The sequence below is a fragment of the Rattus norvegicus genome, chromosome 20 (genome assembly GCF_021556685.1).
Source record: "Rattus norvegicus strain SHRSP/BbbUtx chromosome 20, alternate assembly SHRSP_T2T, whole genome shotgun sequence".
Classification (NCBI taxonomy): domain Eukaryota; kingdom Metazoa; phylum Chordata; class Mammalia; order Rodentia; family Muridae; genus Rattus; species Rattus norvegicus.
The window spans coordinates 33,312,638-33,331,064 of record NC_141553.1 but is presented as its reverse complement, the minus strand read 5'-3'; the positions used below and the strand labels follow the sequence as shown (position 1 = coordinate 33,331,064).

The 18,427-nt window shown below is 42.3% G+C and overlaps 1 protein-coding gene and 1 long non-coding RNA gene across 3 annotated transcripts in view; one reads left to right on the top strand and one right to left on the bottom strand.

Moving 5' to 3' along the window:
* The window catches only part of Slc35f1 (solute carrier family 35, member F1), a 395,235-nt gene that overhangs the window by 200,728 nt on the left and 176,080 nt on the right, over nt 1-18,427 (bottom strand).
* The window catches only part of LOC147998645 (uncharacterized), a 41,550-nt gene that overhangs the window by 2,964 nt on the left and 20,159 nt on the right, over nt 1-18,427 (top strand). The window contains exon 3 of one of the 2 annotated variants that reach the window (XR_015645216.1): nt 14,532-14,780. This is a non-coding gene — a long non-coding RNA (uncharacterized LOC147998645). Of the gene's footprint in view, nt 1-14,531; nt 15,004-18,427 lie in introns of those variants that run through there. The other variant, XR_015645215.1, reaches the window with a different exon arrangement.

Sequence of the window (18,427 nt, the reverse complement as noted above, 5' to 3'; positions counted from 1 at the left end):
AACAATGAACATAAACTCAGATTTGCGATCATATACATCTCTTGGTTATACCACTAATATTACTACCTTCCTAGAAAAAAATTTCCCCTCTATCTATAATTTAAATACCATTTTCTGTGCCATTCTTAGATGATGTTTTTTTCTTCATGTTTCACTCCAAATTGGAAGCAACTTAGTGAGGTCCAAGTCAACTGCTTACTGTGTTCTTTCTGGACTTGCTTAAGTTGGCCTGTGTAGACTTTGTTGTCCCTGGTGTTCAACTGTAATCTCTGAGCCACATTTGGTCCTCCATTTGTGCCTGAAAACACCCCCTCTCGTTTCTTTTGCATCTCTATTATGTTCTCTGGATCTTTCTTACTACCATAGAACCATGTTATAACTGCCATATTAAAGTCACAACAAAAGAAAAGGCTCACCCCTCCTTTCTCTTCTCATCTCCCCATGCATCTCTCTGCAGAAAGATAACTTTCTTGTAGGCATTTACTTTGCAGTTTTGTCTGTACCCCTTGAAGTAAAGTTCTGTGGTTAAATGGAGCTACGACTTTTGTCATATCAACAACCATGGTCAACTGTCATCCCCCTTTTGACATCCTCTGGATACAGACTTATTCTGGATTTCAGGATACCCCTGATTTCCTTCTACCTCTGGGATGATCTTCTACACATGTTGAGGTGGAAGGGTCTTAGACTCTGGCCTTCACTTATCTCCTGGTATCTGGAATATCTTACTACCCATTTGGCAATACCTCATGGATGTTGTAAAAGTCTCACATCATGCAACCTAAATTTTGAATTTTCCTCCCACTGCATCCAAATTTATTCTTCAGTTGAAACTCACTTCTTTCACTCAGTTAAGACCAATATACCCAACGGTTTAAAGCAACATTTCAAAAACATTTCTATTTCCTTGAAAAATAGCTATAATACTTTTATTTCTTTGTGAATGTCATTTGTACATTCAATGTATTTTAATCATAGTCACCCTCACATCCTTTCCAGCTACTGCCGGATCTGCAATCCTTCCCAACTTCTTTCTTGTTCTTCTTGTTCTTGTTCTTGTTCTTGTTCTTGTTCTTGTTCTTGTTCTTGTTCTTGTTCTTGTTCTTGTTCTTGTTCTTGTTCTTGTTCTTGTTCTTCTTGTTCTTCTTGTTCTTGTTCTTGTTCTTGTTCTTGTTCTTGTTCTTGTTCTTGTTCTTCTTGTTCTTCTTGTTCTTCTTCTTGTTCTTCTTGTTCTTCTTCTTCTTCTTCTTTCTCTTTCTCCTCCTCTTCTTCCTCCCCCTTCTCCTCCTCCTCCCCCTTCTCCTCCTCCTCTTCTTCTTCTCTTTCTCCTCTTCCTTCCCCTTCTCCTCCCCCTTTTCCTCCTCCTCCTCCTCTTCTTCTTTTTCTCCTCCTCCTCCTCTTCCTCCTCCTTCTCCTCCTTCTCCTCTAGCTGCTGAGTCCAATATAAGTTGCCTGTCTGTTCATCCCATCCACAGTGGCATAGTCAACTTACCACAGTTCATACCTTTAGAAGAACTGACTTTCCTTACCCAACAGCCATCAACTGTCAATAATTTGCCAACTGGAAAATTTCCCAACTGTGGGGGGGGGGTTATCAGAGATACACACACACACTCACTGTTGGAATGTTGACTGGTTTGATTTTGTTCAGGTCTTATACAGGCAACTACAGGGGCTGTGAGTTCATGAGTACAGAGATTCTGTCATATCCAGAAGACATTGTTTTATCCTGGTCCTCCCTGATCTCTTACAATCTTCCCACCATACCTTCCTCTAAGCACTCCATAGACACACATTTCTCTCTCTTTTCCTCCTGTCCAAAATCTGAGTCTTGTCATCTATTCCTCTACATACTATGCCATTTTAGCCAACATTTGAGCATCATTCTACTTCCGCCCCAATTCAAGGCCTCCATCTCCTTTTTCCGGGGCTTACTCCTGTGGTCTTCTTCCTCCTATTTATGGTTTCCACAGCCCAGTTACTTTGCAACACTCTGAAGGATCTTTTAACAAATATTATCAGTCCTGTTTCTGTTTAGCATCTGTTACAGCCCACTACTGATTTCCCACAGGATTATATCCAACATTTTTATGAGCTAAAAAGCAATACCTCACTGGGATTCACCAATCTTTTATATGTATTTCCCACAATTCTTTGCTTGCTCCCCAGGTTCTAGTTTGGCCTGTCTTCTCATTGTTTCCCAACCACACCAAACCATTATCTCTAGCCTTTCTCATGCATGGGTCAGCATCTTTTCTCTGACCATTGAAGTCTCTATTCAAATGGTATCTTTCAGAGAAGTCATTCTGAATATTTTACATCAAAATAGCTTCTCAACACTTAACCTTAATTCCAACACAACAGATCTTACTGTTGTGTGAATTATTAGATATCATTTGCTTAATAGGTACTAATCAGTTTCTCTATACCATGATTTAGGCTTAGTGAGGGTAGAAACCTTGTGTTATATACCACTGCCCACCCCATAGCAGACACATGTTGGATGCATGGAAGTAATTTTCATTCGGTAACTAACAATACTCAAATATTTTACTTCAAACATCTTGTCCAGTTAAACAGGGGCCACTGTGAATTTTGCATACACAAAAAGGCTTGCAAATTTTATGGCATTCCTTAAATCATTAAAATATGCTAATAATTACCTGAGATACAGCCCTTTCCAGGGCTCTCACAGTTCTCTTGATATCTTCAGGTTCCAAGCCCCCATTTTCAGTCTCACATCAAAATTGGTTCATATTGCTCAAAGTCATACAGAACCCAGATATATTTTAAGGCACTCCAACTGATCAATCTGTTTCCAAGACATTAACAGCTGCTGTTTTAATCATTTATGGGACCATTACAGCTTTTCGGCTTTGAGTCAAGAATGAAGGCATTGTTTTGTGTTTCGTGAAATTGGCTCATGAAAAAAGAACTTTCCTTCCAATTTTATAAAGTCAGATTACAGGCTGGTGGCTATCTGGAAGAGTAGCCAGAAATCCCCCTAAGTCCATGGTGGAGAGACAGCATTTTACAGGCAATACAAGCTTGCAACTGGATCCTCAAGTCACCATTGTTAAAAATGCCTACGTACCTGTTTGTGTGTTGCTGATTTTGTATTTTTAGCTGAGAGAATTTTCATTATTTTACTGACACTTATCATTGCCAAACTCTATCTTTGAACTGTACAGAAAATGTCACCAAGATGAACAAAAGAAAATAGAAATTAATATCTATGTTTTATAGCGAGAAAGGACTTTGGAGGTAATAAGTACCTAATTCCATTGGCAAAGGGCCCAGAGATGTCAAATGGTTTGTCAAAAATCCCAACATAAGCTCTTCTGACTCTCTTAGGCTTTTGGACACATTAAGATAATGTCATGGCCAATTTATGGGGGTTCCAATGACGAATAAAATAGGAAATCCCCAGGCAGCCCCTTAAAACACAACTCTTAAATTTCTCCTTTACTGTTCTGGATCTCCCAGATTTCCCATCTTCATAATAAAACAATAGCCATCTAAGAGATACAGGCTCCTTCTTAATTCACCCATCTTGTTATATAACTTATTTCCAGGTAGTCAAAAGGCTTTCCAGTCACATCTCCAATGACATTATTATGTCTTGGGTACCATCACTTTTCTTGCATTTCTGTAGGAGTTTGTTAAATGACTTTTCTGAGTCTAGTCTTGCCAACAACTGTACACATACACCAGGTGCATTTCTACTTCATTGCCATGGCCTTTGCTATTCCGCAAGATGTCTTTTTTTATTGGATTTTTTGTCTACATTTCAAATGCTATCCGCTTTCCCAGTTTCCTGTCCATAAATCCCCTATCCCATCCCTCCCTCACTTCTTCTATAAGGATGTTCTCCCTCTCCAACCACCCCCCCTTCCCACCTCCCCACCCTAATATTCCCTTATATGGGGGTGGTGTCCAGCCTTGGCAGGACCAAGGGCTACTCCCACTGGTGCCCAACAAGGCCATCCTCTGCTACATATGCAGCTGGAGCCATGGTTCTGTCCATGTGTACTCTTTGGGTAGTGGTTTAGTCCCTGGGAGCTATGGTTGGTTGGTACTGTTGTTCTTATGGGGTTGCAAACCCTGTCAACTCCTTCAATCCTTTCTCTAATTCCTCCAATAGGGACTCCATTCTCAATTCAATGGTTTGCTGCTAGCGATCTCCTCTGTATTTGTCATGCTCTGGCAAAGCCTCCTAGGAGATGGCTATATCAGGTTCCTGTCAGCATGGACTTCTTGACTTCATCAGTACTGTCTAGCTTTGGTGGCTGTACATATGTGGGTGGATCCCCAGGTGGGGCAGGCTCTGAATGGTCATTCCTTCAGTCTCTGCTCCAAACTTTGTCTCCAGATCTCCTCCTACAAATAGTTTTATTCCCCCTTTTAAGAAGGACTGAAGCATCTGCACTTTGGTCATCTTTTTTCTTGAGCTTCATGTGGTCTGTGGATTCTATCTTGGGTAACTTGAGCTTTTGGGCTAATGTCCACTTATCTGAGTGCATGCCATTCCACAAGATGTCTTAAGTTGCAAAAGAATGGTGTACATATAGGAAAGATGCAACCCTACCATGCAAGGCTTAATAAATGAAGAAGACCTTTATGCTAACTAGGAAAAGGCTTTCCTTTCTCCACTTGCTCCATTTTATGTTAGGGTACATGGTTTGAAAATGCTTGATCAGTCCAATGTCAGCTCATGATGTGACTCCTTTGGTTTAATACCCCCTTTTCAGCATACAACCTTAAAACCCTTTTAACTTACCTGCCTACCCCAGTACCTTCCATTTGTCATTTTGCATTTCTGTCTTGCTGCTGGTGGAACACTGCCAATGAGCCAGTCCGGGGAGGTGAAACATAGTCTAAGATTGTATTCCAGCCTATGTTTCTCTGGGTGAAAAATGCCAGGAACTGGGGTTTCTCAAACTCCTCTGCACCCAGATGCCACTGGGACCAGTGACCTCAACCACTGGGATGTGAGGACAGAAGCCTGGGAGTCTGCAATGAGGACAGGAAGGGGGTGGGATACCAGCTTAGTTCTGAGTGAGTGCCAAATGTATGGAGTAGCTGAAAGAGAAGCTATCATGGGAGCCTTGACAAAGCCGCTCCCCAGGCCCCAACAGTGATTCTTAATGAAGGAGATGATCCTTGCTTGTCCAAAATGTTTTATTCATTTTGTATAAACATTTGTATATTCAAATGTTTGTATGTATCTGATGAAGATACATACTTTTTACTCAGGGTGAATCAGGGATTAAATACCTTTTGCAGAAAGGAATACCCAAGAAGGGGAGCATTTAGCTTGGCTTAACACTTAGGGCCTATCTAGATACCTTATTTGCATGGAGAACTCTAGGTTCTATGCTATGTGACCAGTTGTCATGGTCCTTTCGGTGGGGTGTTGTGGTCGCATGTTCTAGGACAGGAACCTAGTCAGGAGCTAGTTCAAACTCCTGTCATTCTCAAGCATGAGATTTATCAGGATTCTGAACTTGCAATAACCTTCCCAGTTCCGTGTGGTGGCACACTGCACTGCCTTACATCCATTGTCATATTCTCTTTCACCTGACTCTTTTTATGCTTATGGAAATATTTAAATGATGATGCTCCATCAGTACTTACTATAAGACAAAAATGAATGGACAAGCCTTGCATGAATGAAGCCCAAGGAGAAAAGGCCACAAGATAAACTGAAAGCAAGGCTGCCCTATTGCTAGACTCAATGTTTCCTTCAAATCAGTTACTTTCCAGGGAAACCCTTTGGTGAGCATGTAAACCTTAGAAAGATGGAATTACCTGAATCTTCTGGGACCTGGTTTGTATTGACTACTGCTTACTGTACAGGCCCAGGGGTAGAACTATGTGATATCCGTCACCTCTGTTCACCTGGGAGCTAGGAAATAAATGTGGGAGGAACAATCAATGAATCAATGAATCAAAAGATAATCCTCCAAAAATAATAAATGGAAAATTAACACTTAGAATAAATAGTACCATGAAAACATACAGGGAGAGATGCACATTTTAATCTGGATACTTTAATTAGAATTAAAAGTAAAAGTACCAAAATAGGCTGGTGGTTATGTTAGCACTATCAACGACTTCTTGTATGGCACTTTTAAGGAGATGTACAACTGTGGAATTAATGCAGCTTAAATGTATATTGCTCTGATAGGTATTTTCAAGTCTACAAGAGTTAAACCAACCCAATGCTTGCTGAGTGACTTCCAGACACAAAGCAAACGCTAGGTGCTTTGGGGTAGGGAAAGCGAACGTGACAACAAAGAGTGTCTACTAGCGGCTCACTATCTTCTAAGAGTAAGAAGCCAGGGCTGAGTAAACAGCAGCACAGCAGGAACCTAAAGCGTATGTGTCTCCTGGTCCCAATTTACCTCTCTGCTTCTGTGCTAAATCACTGAGCATGAGCACCTTGGGAGAGGAGCCATCACCTACAGAGGAATAGCACAGCAGGAACTGGCTTGATTCCTTTGGGTTGCCTAGTTACTTTTCTTTTATAGCCCAGGCTCTTTGCCCACAGTGGGGTGTTCCTTCTGGTATATCAGTTAGAAATTAAGGAAATGTCACCCAGGAAGGCCCACAGGACAATATGATGGGGAGAACTCCTTAATTGGGCTTTCTTCTTCCTGGATGTCTTAAGTTGGTCACTGCCGCTACCTAGGACAACCTCATCATATAGACAAATTATCTTACAAGGATAGGTGCTGAAAAACATGGTGGCATCCGAATTAAGTTTACTGGGTGAGGAACATTTTGACAGAAGGTTGTAGGAACAAAAGGGCATATGCCTGGGCTGTTTTCCAGCTGAGTACATAGAACCAAGTCCTGAAATGCTGGGCTGAGGCAGCTAAGAGAATCTTTCCTATTTGCTGACATTTTACCTCAAAGGAGTAAAGAAAGAGGCCAAACAACCAAAATGTCTCCATGACTGTTACTTAGCTTAGTAAATGCTCGCAGTGGTCATCAGACACGCTAGGCGGAGGTCAGTGCTGTTCTCAAATGAGGAGAGAGAGAGAGAGAGAGAGAGAGAGAGAGAGAGAGAGAGAGAGAGGAGAAGAAAATAGCAAATCTGACAGACACAAGCATGGGAAGACGAAAGGCCACAGTGAACTTTGAGTCAGCAACAGAAGTTTCTTAAAGTGGCAACAGCCGGCCAGAAGGTCACAGGAAGTTGGGGCCCAGTCTGTGCTCAAGCTCCAGTGCTCCCTAACAACAGCTTGCAAGGAGAAGCTTCCATTGTCCTGCTGCTGCAGGGAGATGTCATGGAGATGACCGGAAGTACAGAGACAGGAGCTGAGAATTGGCAAGAGAGACCTGACATTCCAGGGAGGTGAAGGATTACAGAGAGCACTCGCTCATGTGAGTGAATTCAAGCAGCCTAGCTACCACAAATCCCACCTCAAGGGTTACAGCATAACACACAAATGGGCAGGGGAAAGAGCTGGCACCAGCCTTTTACAAAGCAGAGGAAAGGAAGAGGCAGATGAGACAGGACATGGCATAGGCTGGCCTGATCTTCACCAACTGGAAGAAAAAGGACTCTACAAGCCAGAAGTGGACATTTAATAACGATCCCAAGGGAATTCCCTATGTAGGGACCTGTCAGCATTTAAGGGGGGAATTAGGAGCCATTTTGGAGTCACTATGAAAAACTGCATAAAACTCGGGGTGGAGAGATGGCTCAGCAGTTAAGAGCACTGGCTGCTCTTCCAGAGGAACCAGGTTCAATGAGCAGCACCCACATGACAGCTCACAATCATCGGTAACTCCAGTTCCAGGGGATTTAATAACCTCTTGTTGCTTCCGGGGGCACACGTGTAATACACAAATATGCATGCAAACATTTACACACACAAAATAAAAAAAATAAAATTCAAAATATATGGAACTGTAGAATATCAGAACTGAAAGGGTTCCCGAGGCAACACAGGCCCCAAATCCATCGACATGCTTAACTTTGTGACCTAATTTATCCCATGACGAGAAACATTACTTTTCAAGGCTGTTTATTAACATAATCCTCTATTAGACATAATTCCACTAAATTCATCTGGGGTGAGTTGTAAATCCATGTTTTATTGTTGGCATGGCAAATCTTGAGAATAAATCCTACTGACGGCATACGCAATCTATGGCTTGATAAGGTGAACCAAATACATAGAGACTGGTTTGTAAAAGATGATTTTTCATTTTAGTTTATACCAGGAAGATACTAGGTATGGTGTTTTACATGAGAATGGACCTTAGCCTCAGACATTTGAGTGCATGGTTTTGAGCTGCTTAGGATTAGGGGCTGTGGCCTTGTTGGACGTTTTGAAGTTTTAAATGCCCGTGCCATTCCTAGTAATGGCTTTCTGATTGCTTCTGTCTGCGCAATCAAGGTTTGTCTCAATGTGGAAGCTCTCTGTTACTGTTGCAGCGCCACACATGCCTGCCTGCTATATTCCCTCCATGACGGTCTTGGACTTTCTAAAACTGTAAGCAAACTGTCAAGTAAATGCTTCCTTTTTTAAGTTGCCTTAGTTTTGACTTAGCAAGAGAACAGCAATTAAAGACACCAGGCAATGTGATCCAAACTAGCATTGACAAGCCACAGCCAAGAACATCACCTCAGTGCAAATGATAACAGCTAGGAAAAGGAGTGAGTTTTCCTATGGCCATGGGGCTCTGATTACCTTGGCGCCCAGGCTGGAATTTCTCTAACGTGCCAATAACTTAATAACCCACTCCCTAAAGTTCAGCCTTCCATGAAGTCACAAACAGGATCCTGAACCTTTGGATCCCATATATCTATGGGTATTACTACAAGAGTGCCACTTTGAAACACACCACATACTACATTTTGTAGTACTTAGCTCGTACCTGTTTCAGGTCTCCGGTCCCAAAATACACTTTCTTTGTCCTAACAAACAATATCGTTGGCGACCTAGATGGCTCTCTGATAGGGGCAAGTATAGGTTTTGTCCAGCAGGCCTGAGCTTAAGCCTATTAGTTTTTGTCTTCTTGATGTGGTAAAATACCTGACAAAGGCAACCTGTGGAAGAGAGAGGTTGGCTCACAGTTTGAAGGTACGGGTCATCATGGGGGGAAGGTGTGGTGGTAGCCGCCTGAGGTAGCTACTCACACTATCAGTAGCCAGGCAGCAGAGAACAATGCATGGTAGTCTGAGCTCAGTTCTTTCTCCTTTGTAATTGGTCCAGTTTAAGGCTATGTCTTCACATGTCAATTAACGTACTCTAGGAAAGTCCTCACAGATGAGCCCGAGGGCTAATATAATCTAGCTAATCCAGCACAGGCATGAGCAGGTGCTTGTTTCCTAGATGATTCTAGGTCCAGCCAAGTTGACAATCAGTGTTAAGCAACACTACACTGGGCACGTATGTACCCTTGTAAAACACTTCTCTTTCACTGTCCATGAAAGGGAAGCATCAGACTATGAGAGCTCTCCCCCAGTAAATGCTTCGAATCCATCACCTTGCTATTTAAGCCCCTTTCTTTGGACCTTGAAGTATCTTTACATATTCTTCTCTTAGGGTAAAATGTTCCTATCCTGCTTTGGGGTGACCCTAGGCCAGGCAAAAATGTCCCATTTCCTCAACTACAAAGTAAAATATTAAAGGCAAATGTTGTACTGGAATTATTTTATATTTAAATTTACATATTAGCAAACAAGGAGTGGTTCAAGAATTTTAAAGAGAAACTTTGCCTGACCCATCAGAATGGCTAAGAGCAAAAACTCAAGGGATAACACATGCTGGCAAGAATGTGGAGCAAGGGGAACACTCCTCCATTCCTGGTGTGAGTACAAACTTGTACAACCACTCTAGAAATCAATTTGGCAGTTTCTCAGAAAACTGGAAATAGTTATACATGAAGACCCAGCTAAAACACTCCTGGGCATGTGCACAAAAGATGCTCCACCATTCCACAAGGATATTTGCTCAACTATGTTCACAACAGCTTTATTCATAATAGCCAGAAACTGGGAATAACCTAGATGTCCTTAAACTGAAGAATGGATAAAAAAATGTGGTTCATTTATACAATGGGATACTACTTAGCTGTTAAAAACAAGGACATCATGAATTTTGCAGGCAAATGAATGGAACTAGAAAATATCAGTCTGAGTGTAATAACACAGACCCAAAAGGACATGTACAGTATATACTCACTTATAAGTGGATATTAGCCATAAGTCACAGGATAACCACACTATAATCCACAGACACAAAGAAGCCAAATAGCAAGAAAGGCCCAAGGGAGGATGGTTGAATCTTTCTCAGAAGGGGGAAATAAAATAGATATCAAAGGTGGGTGGATGGAGGTTGGATGGGAGAGGGGGTGGGGAGGGGAACAGGTCAGGGGATAGGGATCAGGTATATATAGAGAGAACAGAAATTAGAATTGGGATGTGGGGTGGGGGGTAGGGAGCAATCTCTAGGATGTGACAGAGACCTGGGATGGGAAAAGGCTCCAGAGTGTCTATGGGGGCAACTCTAACTGAGACTCCTAGCAGTGGGGGATATGGATCCTGAAGTGGTGACTTCCTGTAGCCCCACAGGACTCCTAGTACAGAGATAAAGACAGCAAACCACCCATAAAACTTTCGACCCAAAATGTGTCTTGCCTACAAGATGTGGAAGGACAAAGAGAGAGTGAAGATGGAGAAAATGGCCAACCAATGACTACCCCAAATTGAGACCCATCCCGTGAACGAGAACCAATCCCTGACACTATGAATGATACCCTGTTCTGTTTGCAGACCGGAGCCTAGTGTAATTGTCCTCTGAGAGGCTCTGTCCAACAGCCAATGGAAAGAGATGCAGAAACTCACAGCCAAACATTAGATGGTGCTTGGAGAGTCTTGTAGATTTGAGGGAAGGACTGAGGGGCCCAAAGGGGTCAGGGATTCTAGAGGAAAACCAGCAGAGTCAACTAACCTGGACCCTTGGGGACTCTAAGAGACTGAACCATCGACCAAAGATGGAACCTGGGCTAGACCTAGGCCCCTTGCACATATGAAACAGATATGTAGCTTGGTCTTCATGCGGAGGCTCAACAACTGGAGAAGAGGCTGCCCCTAAATCTGTTGCCTGCTTGCCTGCCTGTGGATCCCATTCTCCTAAGTAGATGGCCTTGTCTTGCCTCAGAGGGAGAAGATTTGCCTAGTCCTGCAGTGATTGATGTGCTAGGGAGTGTGGGGAAGGGGGTCTCCTCCTTCTCAAAGGGGAGGGGAGGGAAGAATGGCAGGAGAACCTACTGGGAGGAGGAAGGGCTGATATTGAGATATAAAGTGCATAAATAAATTCAAAAGGACAAAAAAGAAATATTTATAAATATGTAGATATAAAACCAAAGCTAAAATAGAAGTTGACTTATTTCTAACATTATTTTTCAAAGTTCCAATTTGATACTTAAAAAATGATTAGATTGGGGAAATGGTTGATTTATGTGGTCAGACTCCTGCTTTAATTCAGGGGCTTTAACGTTCCATATTTTTAATTTAATAAAATCATGGGAAATACTGAGGTCAAGGATTGGGACTTTTTTTTTTTCATCTTTATTAACTTGAGTATTTCTTATTTACATTTCGATTGTTATTCCCTTTCCTGGTTTCCAGGCCAACATCCCCCTAACCCCTCCCGTTTCCCTCCTGTATGGGTGTTCCCCTCCCCATCCTCCCCCCCTTGCCGCCCTCCCCCCAACAATCTAGTTCACTGGGGATTCAGTCTTAGCAGGACCCAGGGCTTCCCCTTCCACTGGTGCTCTTACTAGGATATTCATTGCTACCTATGAGGTCAGAGTCCAGGGTCAGTCCAGGTATAGTCTTTAGGTAGTGGCTTAGTCCCTGGAAGCTCTGGTTGCTTGGCATTGTTGTACATATGGGGTCTCGAGCCCCTTCAAGCTCTTCCAGTTCTTTCTCTGATTCCTTCAACGGGGGTCCTATTCTCAGTTCAGTGGTTTGCTGCTGGCATTCACCTTTGTATTTGCTGTATTCTGGCTGTGTCTCTCAGGAGAGATCTACATCCGGCTCCTGTCGGTCTGCACTTCTTTGCTTCATCCATCTTGTCTAATTGGGTGGCTGTATATGTATGGGCCACATGTGGGGCAGGCTCTGAATGGGTGTTCCTTCTGCCTCTGTTTTAATCTTTGCCTCCCTATTCCCTCCCAAGGGTGGACTGGGACTTTTTAGGCAAACAAAAGTAGGATGGGATCCTGGTGCCAGCACTTATTAGCCATGTGACTCTGAAAGTTATGTAGATTCTGTAACACTCAGTTTCATGTGCAATTCAAGACAGGCAGCGCATTTATCTCTTCAGGATGCCATTGGACTGAAACAAAGTGCACATGCAAAGGCTCGGAATGGTGCTGTCACACAGTTACATCATGTATACCGAGAATGCAGAATGTTGGAGGCTTGACACTTCAGTCCAACCATCTAAATATAAGTAGTTCAATCTCGAAAACAGTAAAGACGGTTTGTGTTACAGGAGCAGAGAAAAAAAATGTCTTTCATAAGGTGAAGAGGCAATGAGGAGCTCCCTTAAATGATGCTAATTAGTAAGAGCTAAATTGCAAATTATTGTTCGTCTGTATCCAGACACTAGGTACAACATATTGCCAAATACCAGTCTGAACCTATCACGAAACATCTTTAAAGGTCACATTATACAATACAGACCAAACTGTAAATTATTTTTTAACCTTGACTTTATAATGATGTCATGAAAGCATCCTTGGAGCCAATGAAAAAGATTGCTTTAATTACTTGCTTTTGATATCTGAGAGGAAATACTTCAGGGGTGGTTTTAATGAGTTTTGAATTACACATTTTGAGCTTGAACGTCTCCTCATTACTTCTCTTCTTATTAACCACCACTAAACAGTTTTGGGGACAGTGTGGACAGCTCAAGGTCAAGGTCATAATCTCAGTGCCAGCACATTTGCATAGACTTATATTAGAGTCAAATAGTCTTTATCACTTTCCAGCACAGGAATCTCAGGAAGGTTTATTATAAGCCCTTTTAAAAAATATGCTTCTACACACTTATTCCTATATCAACGCAGTCTGATAACAACACTAAATACGTGGTAAGGTGTTGCTCCATTTCAGTTATATACCCTTCCCATGGGCCACTAGAAATGCCAAGATAGGAATTTCACTGCTCTTGCCCCGGAACTTCATGGCGGGTGCCTCCCTGCCTATTACAGAGTTGGATGACTGCTGGAGTTTTAGGTTAATAGAGCAAATACTTTGTTTTGTTGTTTTAGGGAACATTTGCCCTTTTTCTTCTCCAATTAGGTCTCACCTGTTTCCCTAGGTAACACCTGTACTCTGCCTTCAGTATCCTAGTAGATAAGTAATGTCCCCCAAACTAAGGGGGGTGTCATGTAGGCAAACGATTCCGAATACTATCAGAACAAATGCAGGGAGAAAAAGGTGATTCAAGGCTAATCAATGCTTTGCTTGGAGTTTAGACTGGATACTGCCAGAGAAAGGCTTTTTTCTTCTTGTATTGCTTAAGCGAATATATCTGGTATTGTCAGCAGCCATTTTTTTTCATGCTATTTGAAGAGACTGCTTAAAGAGGAAGATAATGCAGAGGGAAAAGCAGCTGAGAGAGAATGAGATCACGAGACAGGGAGCTGCCAGTTAATGAGTCCCTGCATGCAGCTGCACTTGGAACTTTCAGCCTTGTGCTCTATGTTAAACAGCAAAACCAACACTTGGGTTCATAAAAGATGCCAGATCATAGTTCTTTGAGGAGGAGACCCGCATTCCAGATTTGTCTCATTATCAGTGTGAATTTAATTCCTCCAGTTCTGCTATCCCAGCAGAGATGAACCCCAGGTGTGTTTGCTTTATGCCCTTCAAAGTAACCCCACAAGCCTAGGAATTTCAGCTGTATCTATGAGTAGACTTGCACAATAAAGATGGGCACAGTGCAAGTCAAGACATCATCTTTGGGAAAGGCTTTAAAACAAGGCTGTGTTCTTATCTGTAGGCACTGATGTGTTTCTCACTGTCCTGGTGTTTCTCATCCGGGAAAAATATAACTTGTTCAGTTGTTATAAATATGACAGCTATTTAGGGCTGAATCCCTATCATCCATTTGAAAAGTTCAGAGAATCAGTCTCTAACATAGAAAAACAGTGAAATGGTTTTGTGTGTGTCTGCATGCCTGCGTGTGTGCGTGTGTGTGCACGTGTACACACACACACACGCACACACGCACGCACACACACACCCGCGGCTTGGGCATTTCCTAGGTTAGACAGGCATCTTACTTTAACATGGGGTAATGAAGGGTCCCAGTTTGGCTGATTGTCAGAATCGATCTTAAACACAGATCCAGGAGAAAGCATCATGAAAATTTTGACTTAATGAATCTTTAAAAGTCCTTATGGATCCCCAGTGGATACTCACGACCAGTCAAGTGTAAGAACTCCAAATTATACGATGAGCCAGAGCTCATTCTGTGAATCAATATTTCCAGCCACTTTGCAGAATCAGAGCAGAGAGCCTGAGAAAAAAGATGGGCTTTGGAAGGCTGGGCACTGAAAAGAACCTGCTTGCACTACAGCGTGCCTGGAGCATGGTAAAAGCTTGCACTACAGCGTGCCTGGAGCATGGTAAAAGCTTGCACTACAGCATGCCTGGAGCATGGTAAAGGCATGCTGAGGAGTGGACCAGGTTGCAACTGATGAGAACAAGTCCACTGTTTTCAAGGAAACAAAATGCACAGGTCAGTAAAAGTTCATGACTATAGTACCGGGTTTTACCATCCTGGCCATTACTTTGTGGACACAAATATTGCCAGATAATTTCATGTTCTGGCCCAAAGGTAAGATTCTATTGAAGCTCTGAACTTTTGAGAATTAGCCACTGGAAAGAGGTGGGACAAGAGACTTTGGCTCAGGCTATGGATGCTGTTCTGTTGATGGAGTGCTTGCTTAGCATTTTCAAAACCCTGGGGGGAAAAATGGGCATGGTGGCACGTAATTGTAATCCCAACACTCCCAGGGTGGAGAAGGCAGTAACACGAGGACTTTGACATCATCTTTGGCCACACAGCAAATTCAAGGTTAGTCTAGGATACGGGAGAGCCTGAGTTGGAAAGGAACAACAATGGTTTACCTTCTTCTCAGTTGTACCAAGGTTTCTGATCCAAATATAAGCCAGAGTATGCAATAAGGATGAACGCAAGGAAAGAAGTAGGTCTAGAAGTTAGAATTTGCAGGCAGAATTTGGCGATGTAAGCAGAGGCACCAATGTCACAGGAGCAGCTCTGTTTTTTTCCCCATTAGCTTTTCCTCCACATAGACTGTTGATAGCCTTTTCCTCTCATTCCCTGGGCTGAAGGCAATGGAAATGCCACTCATGATAGCGCCTTGTCTCCATGCATAGTAATGATGCATTATGGCTCTGTAGCCATTAGGGACCCAAGCACATCAGTGAGGATTCCCACTGTCTTCTCATTCACTATTTCTATCAGCCCAGAAGCCTGCAGATGCTAAAAGCACCATGATTTTATTTCAAACCTGGCTTAGCCTCTAGTAGCCCAATTTGGGTTATAATGGAGAGATGGCTCAGCGGTTAAGAGCACTGGCTGCTCTTCCAGAGGGCCGGAGTTCAATTCCCAGCAACCACATGGTGGCTCACAACCATCTGTAATGAGATCTGGTGCCCTCTTCTCGCCTGGAGACATACATGCAGCCAGAATGCTGTAATACATAACAAATAATTTAAAAAAAAAAGAAAGAAAAAGAAATCAATAATCAGACAAAATAGTCATCTGAACATTTATAGCTTGAAAATATATATATCATCCAATTTATTCCTTAGCTTTCTTGGGCTACTTTAATATGTATATTAAAAATTGAACCACAATGTGTTTGGACCTGTAATCTACACCATATCTGAAAATAAAATTGTACATCTGTATACCAATAAGAGAGGCACACTTGAAGGCTCTCTCCAGAGCCTGCCATACCCAGTGTGGCCCTAGTAACTGTCCACTGTGATGTGTGTTCATTCAAATCAGACCTCATGTAGTACAATAGAAGACGGGAGCACATAGGAGAAACTGGCTGAAATGGGCTAGGTAAGTATTTGTAATATACTAGAGGCAGACATTTCACTATAGCACTCATACAGTTTTTCTTATCTTGCAGTTCTTCACTTACTGAATTAATGGTTTTATTATTTCAAGAGCTTTGGTATTATCTAAGAAGTAAAGAGTTAGATTCCAGCTTTAAATATAAAGCTTTTTTTTTATATTTAGGCCTGAGTTTGGGGGAAACAACAAGTATTAGAAAACTTAAGTGCTCTTTATTAAAAACCAAATGGAGATATGAGTGCACCTTTTGGTAAGCATCCACCTAAAAGGCAAAGGTATACTGTGCAAAGAAAATCCCTGACAACAAGAATAGGAAATAGGATGCCTTCTGACTGGTGAATCAGAATGAATATGAGAGAGAAGAGAGGTGAGTGACTTGGCTCGCCCACTCCTAAATGATATCACACAAACAATCGAAAAAGGCTGGACAGAATCGCATGGCATGATAAATTGCCCTTTTGCTCGGAAAACATCTTAGCAGCACTTAAGCGCTCCCACTCAGCCAGCATCAAGAGCACACAAGACCGGAGAAAATACATACCTGAACAGACGCAAAGGCAACATCACGATGTGCTGCCCGCTTCAGCCAAGGATGGGGGCAGAAGCTGCTAGGCTTTATGTCTCTAGTAGGTACGAGCTATCACTGGTGCAAAAAGGAATTCTACTCTATGATGGGTTGCATATGCTTGGCCCAGGGAATGGCACGATTTGGAGGTGTAGCCTTGTTGGAGTAGGTCTGTCACTGTGGACCTGGGCTTTCATACCCTCCTCCTAGCTGCCTGGAAGCCAGTCTTCTCCTAACAGTCTCCAGATGAAGATGTGGAATTCTTGGCTCCTCCTGCACCATGCCTGTCTGGACACTGTCATGCTCCCACCTTGATGATAATGGACTGGACCTCTGAACCTGTAAACCAGCCCCATTAAATGTTGTCCTTATAAGAGTTGCCTTGGTCATGGTGTCTGTTCACAGCAGTAAAACCCTAACTAAGACATCCTCTGTTCCTATGGTCAAAAGGAGTGAAACCAGGGACAAGTGGATTCTTACACACTGTACACCATTGTTTGCAGTAGCACTGACACAATAGCCACGAAGCGGGAACAATAACGTTCAACAGATAAGCCTAATGTGCTACACTCATGCAAACGGATGACGTTCATTCATAAAGAGGCATTCAAGTCTGGTGCAGGCTACGTGGATGAGCCTTAAAGATACTTTTTTAAGTAAATGAAGCCAACATGAAAGAATGAATATTATAAGATCCACTTATATGAAATACCTAGTCAAATTTAGATGGATAGAAAGCGAAATGTAGGTTAATAGAGTTGAGGGAAAAGCAGAGTATGAAATAATGAGTACAGGGTTTCTATTTAGGGCAAGGGTAAAACTCTGGAAATAGTGACAGATGCATATTGACTGAATGTACCCAATGCTTCTGAGTTTTATACTTAAATGTGGCTAAAGCAGTTATTTTATGGTAAGCATATTTTATTACACACACACACACACACACACACACACACACACACACACACACATGCAGTTTAACATTGACCCTAGAGGCTCCAAAAAGTGAGCAGGAGATGAAATGTCCAAAAGCCATAGCAGGGACAGTGGAGATCAACAGTGGATATTCATAAAATGTGCCGAAAGTCAAGCACCAAAAGGCTCAGAACTTCTAGCATTCAGGTAGGTTGATGGACATTTTCCCAGAGGCCGATAGGAATTCAAACCATGCCAGCAAGGGTGGAAGGGCACCAGATATCTTCCCATCAGGATGCAGTGATGCTTAAAAGATACACAGCTTCCTTCTGCGCTTGCCCTGAGGCCATCTGGGGTGAAGGAGACTTGGCCCAAACTCTGAGTGGGATACTTCCGAATGACAAGCTTTTAGCTAGAACTCAAGAATAAAGGTGTAAGGAATGAGATAAGATCAGTTGTATACGGTTTTTTTGTGTGTGTGTTTGTTTTGTTGTTTTGTTTTTTTAATACTGTCAGTCTCCCAATGAACCCAGTGGGTGGCTATAAGGTCTCTAGTTCACTAGAGTTTCATTCAGCAGAAGGTTTACATTGCTTTTTTTCCCCTCTTACTACCTACACATTTTCCCATCTCTTTTATCTTAACTGCATTCCATTTGGACTGTCTTTATATTGAGAGACTCTTTTGACCTTTCATTCCTTCTATCAGCTTTAACATGGAAACTGTGAGTTCCGAATCTTTCCCTCACCCAGAAATTAAAAATAAAATAAAATAAATGTTCCATGATCTGAGCCA